Raw genomic sequence first — 11,366 nt, 5'->3', positions numbered from 1 at the left:
TATGAACCTAAGCACTGCCCATCTGTTCTCGGTAAATTCCTGTGCTATTTATTTCTAGACAGTGTTCCAGCTTGTCAAAATCTTTTAGAATTCTAATTTCCTTACCTATAATTCCCCTACCTCTGTTATCTGTATATTGGGTAAACTTTTCAAAGCCATTAGTAAGAATATTTGAACGGGACAGAAGCCTCATGGTACACTATTAAAGGCTGAAGAGTCGGTTCACGATGTTATTCAAAGCTCTTTGGATACATCTATTAGCAAGAATTAGTTACAAATTCATTTACCTATACTATCATCTAACTGATCACTTTTTATTCGTTCATGAAGATTTCAAGGCTTTCTTAACTAAAGACATTCGAAATTGCATACATTCCTTTGATTTACTAATCTTTGGTATATAATGGTAGTTTTATGACCAGTGAAGTCAGCCTAGAAGAAGAAGATACACCGAGATGAGTTTGCAAGTGGAAAGGAAAAATAATATTAAGAACAGCGCTCCAGAAACCAAACCAAGAAATTTATAGTCTACAAAGTGCTAGAGATTGTTTGAGGAGGGGGAGGAAGATGGGGAGCTAAGAGCTGAGTGAGTGCTTGCTATTGGCAAGAGACAGAAACGCTAACCCTTCAAAAGAGAAACAACTATTTACATAAACTGGTTACCTAAACAATACGAGGAAAGTTCAACCACCCGTTTCTTAATCTCTGCAGCAGAAACGAACACCTTCCTAAGGGTGGAAGAGGAATTCTATTCACCAATAGGCAAGTCAGTAGTTTTACTTGTTATCTGATGACAGTATGGAGACAGGAAAGTGTCCCATTTCTAGCTGTGGAGCAAACTTGATAGCTCAACTCTTCCTCTGCAACAAAACACAGAAATGCTGAAGAAGATGTAAGAAACAATCTATTACATGAAGAGGAGAACTTACAAGAAAGTAAGGGGACATCCTGAGGGCCAAAATGGAAGGAAACTGAAAAGTAGACACATAAGCTGTGAGCTGACATTCTAGCTCTCCTAGCTGGCCTGGCACAATTTGCCCATCTCATCATCAACCTGTGGGTTTCAGCTTGAACAAGCTATAAGGGAACTCATGGAACCTTGGTCTTGCAAAAGGCAGCAGGTGGGAATTAAATGCCCCTCCCCCAAAGCCCTCCATAAACAGGAGGCAAGTCGCGGATGACCCCTCAGTGAAAGGGAAGTCAAGAGAACACTCTGCCACTAGGACGGGCAGGTGAAGAGGAAAAGTGTCTGTCCTGGCCTGGGGGGGGGGGGGGGTCTTCACATTCCTCGAGGTCTGGAAACTCTGAAGCTGAGAAATTAAAATAATAGCGGTCCTTTGTCGGTAACAGCCCTGGGAATAGGACATAAGGAGACACGAAACTTATCCAGAAGGCACTATTCTTCACACGTCACTCAAGAGTAGTACAGAGAAAGCCCTGCTGAAAATGAGCTCCTCTTTCAAAACTACAAAATACCTGCGTAAACAGTCTACCAGATATGAGAATCAACACATACAGACAAGAGGAAATTGTTTTAATAGAACCATTAGAGACACTATAAAATGAGCATGTATAAAGTGACCACTGACGTAAAAGGAACTGAAAAGTTAAGAAAACAACTAGGCACCCTGAAACAACAGGCAGATCTGAAGAATGATACGCAGCTAGAAATTAACAGCAACCCAATGAATAATTTTAGGAGGTTATATGAACAGCTGACAAGCTAATTCATGACTAGAAAACAGAGAAAAAGGCATCACCCAAAGAGAAGTAATAGGAAACACAGAGAGCTTCAAAGATAAAGAGAAAAGAATGAGTAGGTCCAAGATACATTTTTTAAAACTAGTAACCATACTATATCTGTGTCTCTGAAATGTGTTCTCCACAATATAACAACTCTTTATCCAGTAACCTTGCATGATTTTGCTATTGAAAATCCAAAAATACTTCTTAAACACTAACTTGTTTTCAACATTGCTTATTTTTAAGGTAGTTTGACCATGCTATATAGAGATGGTTACTATTTTGAAGGGGCTTTCTTCCTTTTACATACGAATATTGAATATCTTTCATTCATACGTAAAATCGGGGAAGCAGGTTGTAAGGAAAGGCCACCTCAAAACCAGCAGGACATTTGTTGTACTCATCCTAGAGGAAAAGCTGCCAGTGACGCTCTTGCTTTCCTGCTGCCTGTTTCAGCTGAAGCGTCAAGTTAGAGATTCTACTGAAAATGATACAGCGTGTACTTGAGAAGAAAAACAAATAGCTGTTTAGCCAAGAAACGGAGCATGAATGACAATTATGTCTGAAGGGCGCAAGAAGAGATGTTCCTTGAGACCCTCAAAGCATGTCTAAGTGACCCAAGTGAGAAGTTCACATTTTTTTAAAAAAACACAGTAGCTAGTTTGCTTAGTTAAGGAGTAATACTATATATTCAACGTTATGTGCGTGGGTTCGAGATAAGGCCAGCGTATAATTTCCAAAGCTTGAATTCAAGAGTGATTCATATGCTGAATATCACACGCAAGTTTTCCACCCTGGGAAAGGTCGGCGGAGGTCTTGGGGGGGCCCATGGCCTGTTGTAGGAGTAAATTGGCTCGTCCACCCACACTGAGCACAGCTCCTTCCTCCACTCCTTTGAGCTTCTCTTGTATTCTCATCAAGAGATCCTCAGGAACGTTGTTGAAACTCTGGCCAATTTCACTAATGACAAGAACACAAAGGCATTAATGAGGCAGATCATTTCAAAGAGCCTCGGGAATAGGAAAATCTGAACAACTGACGGCTCTTCCTAAAATACTGCTCACGGGAGACTGTTTGCGTTCCTGGTCCATCCGCATTCAGAGTGAAGTGGAGCTCAGTTTCATCCCCAGCCCCTGCTGTGAATACGAAGCTTTCCAAGGGTTCATGGTCCAGTCAAACAGAGGATCATACGGGAGGACCTAGAAAGGAGAACATACGTGTTAGAAGAACAAAATGCAACTTGATGACGTATTTAGTAACAGTAGGAACAGTATTATAAAACTAATAGAGGCCAGTCATATGGTAGTTGATTGGGGGGAGGGACAAACTTACTGCACGCACAGGCTTCTTGTTTCTTTGTGGAGGAACCTACAGTAGTACGAGGCTCTGGGCTTCTCACCCCATTCTGAATGAATTCATTCCCGGGCCACTGTTCGGGGCAGTGACATCCCTCGACTCGTGTTTCCTTATGTGGTGAAACTGATCTATTAAAAGGAGATAAGCACTAGTCACTTTCTTTCTCCTCTCTCCCTGTGCTGGGTAAGGGCATTTACATTGCAGGCCCAATTCTCACGCACGACGCTAGGCTAGGCTAGGCTATGAGTGTGACAGCACTGGCAACCCTGTTGACCTCACTCCTGAGTCTTGTTCTCCAAGAGTTTTAATAGTAGCAACCTGACATTTTGATCTCTATCCTATTCCCATTCCCAAGGCTCTTCTGTGGGTTTTTTTTTTTTTCCCTCTCTTTTTTTCCCCCTCAATTAGTTCCAACTTTGAGTGAAGAGAAAAAGGTCTAACTTATTGAAAGCTCCTCAAAACACAAGGTCTAGTGCTGTGGTTGGCATCTTAAGTTATACATGGAGAAACATTTCAATACCAAAATAACTGGTATGGCCAGAGCAAGTGGCTTGACATCACAAATTTTAGTAAGGGAGGTCATGAGGGATTGATGACCTTGACAATTCAGAACAGCTAACTGCCTCTGCTGTTTATAAGCACCAACATTTTTTAAAACGTATCTTAGCAAGTGCTTACCACACAGGTCTTAATAAAAACTGAAGACTCAATTCTAGGTATGAGGGACGTTGCAGGATACTCCAGCATTATAAAGTTAAGAACGCTTTTTTTACTGATGGCTTTACTGCGTTTCCCAGCAGGTCTTCGGGCTGAGACTGTACAATGTATTTAGCATTACATGTTTAATGTACTGAATCAGCAGTACCAAAATCTGGTGTCTGTTTATGCGGTTCTGAGCGTCCTCCAGGCCCATTAAAAAGTGTGGCGGGACCGACTGTGAATATAAGTGGTTTGTCCACAAGTTCAGGGCCCCTATGTGATTTCAAGTTGAGCAGTGACATGGCTTTAGATTTCAGAGATCCAAACCAGTTTCACCGCCAAAGGAAGGAATCTTTTACTAATCAACTAATGAAAAGGAATGAAGGCCTCAATTATAAAGAGATTCTATGGTCTTCTTGGGTTGGAGTAGAGAAACAACGCAAAGTATTTCCAACCCAAGGACGTGTGTTAGGAATCACATATGCAAACTCTAAAATCAAGAAGGAAGTGAATTAAAAAACATACCGCAGTCTTACCTGTTAGAACAGAAGTGGCTGAGAGAAGACAATACGGGAAGAGAGGCCGATTAAGCTGGAGGAGGGTGTCTCAGTCCCGGCGCTGTGCACCTTTTGGGGCTGGACTGTAGGGCACGGTGAAAGCTGAAGTTCCAAAAGGAAGGCCAGCTCGCTTGGCCGGGATCAGGTATTTGCAAGGTCTTGCCTGGCCGAATACGAGGGCTGGAGCCGCGCCGGCTGGAAACAGCAGGAGCAGGGGACATCCTGACTACTAGGTTAGAGCAGGAGCTACTTGCGAGATATCTGAGAACTTACTTTTTTTGATGTTATTTGTTGTGTTTATTGTTTTACTTTTTGTCTTGAAATGAGTTTGCGCAGCCCTGACGAACTGGTGCCGCGAGTCGGCTGGGCATCGTCCGGCAAAGTGAAAGGTCATCCATTGGATTCGCGGTCAGGTTCAGTCCCCAGGCGGGCTGCATTCTAGATGTCCCCCATGATCCCCAGCCTGGCCCACCTGCACCCAGCCCTCGCTCCCCCTCCCCTGGCCTTCCCCACACTATTTCCTGTGATGAACTGGGCCCATCGCTGCTTTCTCCATCATCACTTACAGCCAGTGCCACCGCCTTTGGGAAAATGCAGTCATGTATGTCATATTTACAGATTCTAGAGGCATCTAATCACTCAGGTCAAAGGATGTCTCACTCATTAGCGGGACTATACAAAAGACTCCTAGGGCAATGAAGCAGGTTTCACTCGGTGGCATAAAAGTTTGCTAAGATCATAGAAGCATCACAAAGTACCTCAATCCTTCTGACCGGCTGAGGTCTTCTGCTCCCGTCGGTGTGTATTACTTTGCTTGCACTTTCTCCATCTCCAGCTGGGGCACGGGCAGGCGCATGCGAACGTGGCTTCTGTCCAAGACTCCGCCGCTAATCCGACAGGCGGGGCCACCGACCCTACGCCGGCCACCGCTGGCTCTCCGATGGCTCTCCGACGGCTCTCCTACCTCTGCTGCCGCTGGGACCGGGCCGGCGGCGGCTGGAGCGGGGGCGGCAGGAGCGGTGCGTGGCAGCGGCTGGAGTGGTAGCGGTGGCGGCGGTCCCAGTGGCAGAGGAGGTAGGAGAGGCCGTCGGAAAGCCGGGGCCGGCCGGTGCAGGGTCGGTGGCCCCGCCTGTCGGATCAGCGGCAGAGTCTTTGACAGAAGTGGGGACGGCGGCGGAGGTGCTATCGGCGGGAGGGGCGGTGGCCGATAGCACTTCCACCGACGCCCCAGGTCCCGCCACCACCCCAGCTCCCGCCGCCGCCACCCCGACCCCCCCCGTCCCTCCGCGACGCCCCCCCACCTCCCCCCGCTCCCGCCCACCCTCCGACGGCCTCTCCTACCTCAGCCGCCACTGGGACCTCCGCCGCCGCCGCCACTGCTCCGGCTACCGCCGCCCCGGGGTCCCACCGCCGCCGCTCCGGGTCCCAACGCCGCCGCCGCCCGCCCCCACGGTCCCGCCGCCCCCCCACACGGGTACCGCCGCCGCCGCCGCCGGGTCCCACCGGCGCCGACCCGGGTCCCACCGCCGCCCCCCGGGTCCCACCGCCGCCGCCCCCGGTCGCACCGCCGACCCCCCCTCACCCTCCCACCCTACGACGGCCTCTCCTACCTCAGCCGCCACTGGGACCGCCGCCGCCGCCGCCACTGCTCCGGCTACCGCCGCCCCGGGGTCCCACCGCCGCCGCTCCGGGTCCCAACGCCGCCGCCGCCCGCCCCCACGGTCCCGCCGCCCCCCCCCCCGGGTCCCGCCGCCGTCGCCGGGTCCCACCGGCGCCGACCCGGGTCCCACCGCCGCCCCCCGGGTCCCACCGCCGCCGCCCCCGGTCGCACCGCCGACCCCCCCTCACCCTCCCACCCTACGACGGCCTCTCCTACCTCAGCCGCCACTGGGACCTCCGCCGCCGCCGCCACTGCTCCGGCTACCGCCGCCCCCGGGTCCCACCGCCGCCGCTCCGGGTCCCAACGCCGCCGCCGCCCGCCCCCACGGTCCCGCCGCCCCACCCCCCCGGGTCCCGCCGCCGCCGCCGGGTCCCACCGGCGCCGACCCGGGTCCCACCGCCGCCCCCCGGGTCCCACCGCCGCCGCCCCCGGTCGCACCGCCGACCCCCCCTCACCCTCCCACCCTACGACGGCCTCTCCTACCTCAGCCGCCACTGGGACCGCCGCCGCCGCCGCCACTGCTCCGGCCACTGCCACCGACCGATATCACCTCCGCCGCCGCCACTGCTCCGGCTACCGCCGCCCCAGGGTCCTACCGCCGCCCCCCAGGTCCCACCGCCGCCGCCGCCGCCGCCGCCGCCGGATCCACCGCCGCCCCCCGGGTCCAACCGCCGCCCCCCGGGTCCCACCGCCGCCGCCCCCGGTCGCACCGCCGCCCCTCCGACGGCCTCTCCTACCTCCGCCGCCACTGGGGCCGCCGCCGCCGCCGCCTCGTCCGTCTCCTCCGCCGCCTCGTCCGTCTCCTCCGCCGCCTCGTCCGTCTCCTCCGCCGCCTCGTCCGTCTCCACCGCCGCCGCCTCCTCCTCCACCGCTCCGGCCGCTGCCACCGCTCCCGCCAGCGCCACCCCCGGGTTCCACCGCCGCTGCCCGGGGCCGACCGCCCCCGCTCCCGGGTCCCACCGCCGCCCCGGGTCCCACCGCCGCCGCAGCCGGGTCCCACCGCCGCCACCCCGGGTCCCACCGCCCCCGCTCCCGGGTCCCACCGCCGCCGCAGCCGGGTCCCACCGCCGCCGCCCCGGGTCCTACCGCCGCCCCGGGTCCCACCGCCGCCGCAGCCGGGTCCCACCGCCGCCGCCCCGGGTCCTACCGCCGAACCCCCGCTCCCGCCGACCCTCCGACGGCCTCTCCTACCTTCGCCGCCACTGGGACCACCGCGGTCGCCGCCGGGTCCCACCGGGTCCCACCGCCGCCCCCGCCGGGTCCCACCGCCGCCTCTCCCGCTCCCGCCGCCCCCCGGGTCCCACCGCCGCCCCCCGGGTCCAACCGCCGCCCCCCAGGTCCCACCGCCGACGCCGCCGCCGCCGCCGGGTCCACCGCCGCCCCCCGGGTCCCACCGCCGCCTCTCCCGCTCCCGCCGCCCCCCCCCCGGGTCCCACCGCCGCCGCCCCGGGTCCTACCGCCGAACCCCTGCCCCCGCCCACCCTACGACGGTCTCTCCTACCTCAGCCGCCACTGGGACCGCCGCCGCCGCCGCCGCCTCCGCCTCCACCGCTCCGGCCACTGCCACCGACCGATATCACCTCCGCCGCCGCCACTGCTCCGGCCACCACCGCCCCCGGGTCCCACCGCCCACCTTCGGGAAAATGCAGTCATGTATGTCATATTTACAGATTCTAGAGGCATCTAATCACTCAGGTCAAAGGATGTCTCACTCATTAGCGGGACTATACAAAAGACTCCTAGGGCAATGAAGCAGGTTCCACTCGGTGGCATAAAAGTTTGCTAAGATCATAGAAGCATCACAAAGTACCTCAATCCTTCTGACCGGCTGAGGTCTTCTGCTCCGGTCGGTGTGTATTACTTTGCTTGCAGTTTCTCCATCTCCGGCTGGGGCACGGGCAGGCGCATGCGAACCTGGCTTCTGTCCAAGACTCCGCCGCTGATCCGACAGGCGGGGCCACCGACCCTGCACTGGCCGCCCTGGGCTCTCCGACGGCTCTCCGACGGCCTCTCCTACCTCTGCTGCCGCTGGGATCGGGGCCGGCGGCGGTGGTACCGGGGCCGGCGGTAGCGGGATCGGGTCCGGCAGGAGCGGTGCGTGGCAGCGGCTGGAGTGGTAGCGGCGGCGGCGGTCCCAGTGGCAGAGGAGGTAGGAGAGGACGTCGGAGAGCCGGGGACGGCCGGTGCAGCGTCGGTGGCCACGCCTGTCGGATCAGCGGCGGAGTCTTGGACAGAAGTGGGGACGGCGGCGGAGGTGCTATCGGCGGGAAGGCCGGCAGCGGCGGCGGCGGGAGGGGCGGTGGCCGATAGCACTTCCATCGACACCACGGGTCCTCCTGCCGTCCCAGCCCCGGAAGCCGCCCCAGCTCCCGCCGCCGCCGCCGGCCCACCGCCCCCGTCCCGCCGCCGCCGCCGCCGCCGTCGGCCCCCTCACCCCCGTCCCGCCGCCGCCGCCGCCGCCGGCCCCCCCGCAGCCGCCGCCGCCGGCCCCCCCGCCCCCTCCCGCCGCCGCCGCCGCCGCCGCCGGCCCCCCCGCCCCCGTCCCGCCGCCGCCGCCGCCGCCGGACCCCCGCCGCCGCCGCCGCCGGCCCCCCCCGCCCCCGTCCCGCCGCCGCCGCCGCCGCCGCCGCCGCCGGCCCCCCCCGCCCCCGTCCCGCCGCCGCCGCCGCCGCCGGCCCCCGCACCCGTCCCGCCGCCGCCGCCGCCGCCGCCGGCCCCCCCGCCCCCGTCCCGCCGCCGCCGCCGCCGGCGCCGCCGGCCCCCCGCCCCCCGTCCCGCCGCCGCCGCCGCCGGCGCCGCCGGCCCCCCGCCCCCGTCCCGCCGCCGCCGCCGCCGGCCCCCCACCCCCGTCCCGCCGCCGTCGCCGGGTCCCAACGCCGCGCCCCGATTCCGACCGCCGCCGCCTCCGGGTCCACCTCCGCCCCCAGGTCCCAACGCCGCCGCCACCGGGTCCCACCGCCGCCGCTTACGGGACCCAACGCCGATGCACCGGGTCCCACGGCCGCCGCACCGGGTCTCATCGCCGCCGCCGGCGCCGCCGGGCCCAACCGCCGCCGCCGCCCAGGGTCTCGTCGGGTCTCACAGCCACCGCCGCCGGGTCCCTCCGGGTCTCATCGCCGCCGCCGCCTCCGGGTCGCGACGGGTCTCATCGCCGCCGCCGCCGCCGCCGGGTCCCACCTCCGCCCCCGCCGGGTCCAAACGCCGCCGCCCAGGTCCCACCGCCGCCACGGCCGGGCCCCGCCGGGTCTCATCGCCGCCGCCGCCGCCTCCCGTTCGCGCCGGGTCTCATGGACGCCGCCGCCGGGTCCCACCGCCGCCCACCAGGTCCCACCGCCGCCGCAACGGGTCTCATCGCCGCCGCCGCCGGGTCCCGCCGGGTCTCATCTCCGCCGCCGCCGGGTCCCGCCGGGTCTCATCTCCGCCGCCGCCGCCTCCGAGTCCCGACGGATCCCACCGCCGCCGACGCCGGGTCCCACCTCCGCCCCCGCCGGGTACAACCGCCGCCCCCCGCGTCACACCGCCGCCACAACTGTCGCCGCCGAGTCTCACCGCCGCCGCCGCACGGTCCCGCCGGGTCTCATCGCCGCCGCCGCCGGGTCCCACCGCCGCCCCACAGGTCCCACCGCCGCCCCACGGGTCTCACCGCCGCCACCGGGATCCCACCGCCGCCCCACGCCGGGTCCCGCCGTGTCTCACCGCCGCCGCCGCCGCCGGGTCCCACCGCCGCCCCACGGGTCCCACCGCCGCCCCACGGGTCTCACCGCCGCCACCGGGATCCCACCGCAGCCCCCGCCGGGTCCAAACGCCGCCGCCCGGGTCCCACCGCCGCCGCCGCCGCCGCCGGGTCCCACCGCCGCCCCCCAGGTCCCACCGCCACCGCCGCCGGGTCCAACCGCCGCCCGCGGGTCCCACCGCCGCCCACGCCGGGCCCCGCCGGGTCTCATCGCCGCCGCCGCCGTCTCCGGGTCCCGCCGCGTCTCATCGCCGCCGCCGCCGCCGGGTCCCACTGCCGCCCCACGGGTCCCACCGCCGCCCCCCGCGTCACACCGCCGCCACGACTGTCGCCGCCGAGTCTCACCGCCGCCGCCGCACGGTCCCGCCGGGTCCCACCGCCGCCCCACAGGTCCCACCGCCGCCCCACGGGTCTCACCGCCGCCACCGGGATCCCACCGCCGCCCACGCCGGGTCCCGCCGTGTCTCACCGCCGCCGCTGCCGCCGTGTCCCGCCGGGTCTCATTGCCGCCGACGCCGCCTCCGGGTCCCGACGGGTCTCACCGCCGCCGTGTCACGCCGGGTCTCATCGTCGCCGCCGCCGGGTCCCGCCGCCGCCTCCCAGGTCCCACTGCCACTGCCACCGGGTCCAAACGTCGCCCACGGGTCCAACCGCCGCCCCCCGGGTCTCATCGCCGCCGCCTCCGGGTCCCGCCGGGTCTCATCGCCGCAGCCGCCTCCGGGTCGCGACGGGTCTCATCGCCGCCGCCGCCGGGTCCAAACGCCGCCGCCCGGGTCCCACCGCCGCCACCGCCGGGCCCCGCCGGGTCTCATGGACGCCGCCGCCGGGTCCCACCGCCGCCCCCAGGTCCCACCGCCACCGCCGCCGGGTCCAAAAGCCGCCCCCGGGTCCCACCGACGCCGCACCGGGTCTCATCGCCGCCGCCGCCGCCCACGGGTCCAACCACCGCCCCCCGGGTCCGACCGCCGACGCCTACGGGTCCCGCCGGGTCCCACCGCCGCCCCCGCGGGCCCAGCCGTGTCTCAAAGCCGCCGCCGCCGGGTCACGCCGGGTCTCATCGCCGCCGCCGCCGGGTCCCACCGGGTCTCATCGCCGCCGCCTCCGGGTCCCGCCGGGTCTCATCGCCGCCGCCGCCGGGTCCCGCCGGGTCTCATCGCCGTCGCCGCCGGGTCCCACCGTCGCCCACCGGGACCACAGCCGCCCTCCGGGTCCCACCGCCACCGCCTCCGGGTCCCACGGCCGCCGCCTCCGGGTCGCACCGCCGCCCCCCGGGTCCCACCGCCGCCCCCGGATCTCACCGCCGCCCCCGCCGGGTCCCACCGCCGCCGCACCGGGTCCCACCGCCGCCTCTCCCGCTCCCGCCGACCCTCCGACGGCCTCTCCTACCTCCGCCGCCACTGGAACCACCGCCGTCGCTGCCGCTCTCGCTCCGGCCGCTGTCACACACCGCCTCGCCACCGCCGCCGCCGCCGCAGCTGCAAGTACTCTGCCTCTTCCGCCGGCGACACCAGCCCACCAAACCTGAAGGTCCCATCCCCGCGGCCCACCTTCCTTGCTTACACAAGTGACCTGCCCTTTGCCCCCACCCCTGGCTCCCATTGGCCGAGGGCTTTGCTAG

General features: G+C 63.3%; 1 long non-coding RNA gene across 1 annotated transcript; it reads right to left on the bottom strand.

Moving 5' to 3' along the window:
- Positions 1 to 2,837: 2,837 nt before the first annotated feature.
- Positions 2,838 to 4,608, bottom strand: LOC150018685 (uncharacterized). Its single transcript, XR_016509218.1, has 3 exons — positions 4,335 to 4,608; positions 3,143 to 3,227; positions 2,838 to 2,942 (listed from the first exon to the last, which is right to left on the bottom strand). It is a non-coding gene; the product is annotated as an uncharacterized LOC150018685 (long non-coding RNA).
- Positions 4,609 to 11,366: the final 6,758 nt, after the last annotated feature.

The sequence above is a fragment of the Furipterus horrens genome, unplaced genomic scaffold (assembly GCF_987537825.1).
Source record: "Furipterus horrens unplaced genomic scaffold, mFurHor1.1.pri manual_scaffold_2, whole genome shotgun sequence".
Classification (NCBI taxonomy): Eukaryota; Metazoa; Chordata; class Mammalia; order Chiroptera; family Furipteridae; genus Furipterus; species Furipterus horrens.
Note: the sequence above shows the minus strand (reverse complement) of the source record. Positions and strands in the feature narration are given on the sequence as shown.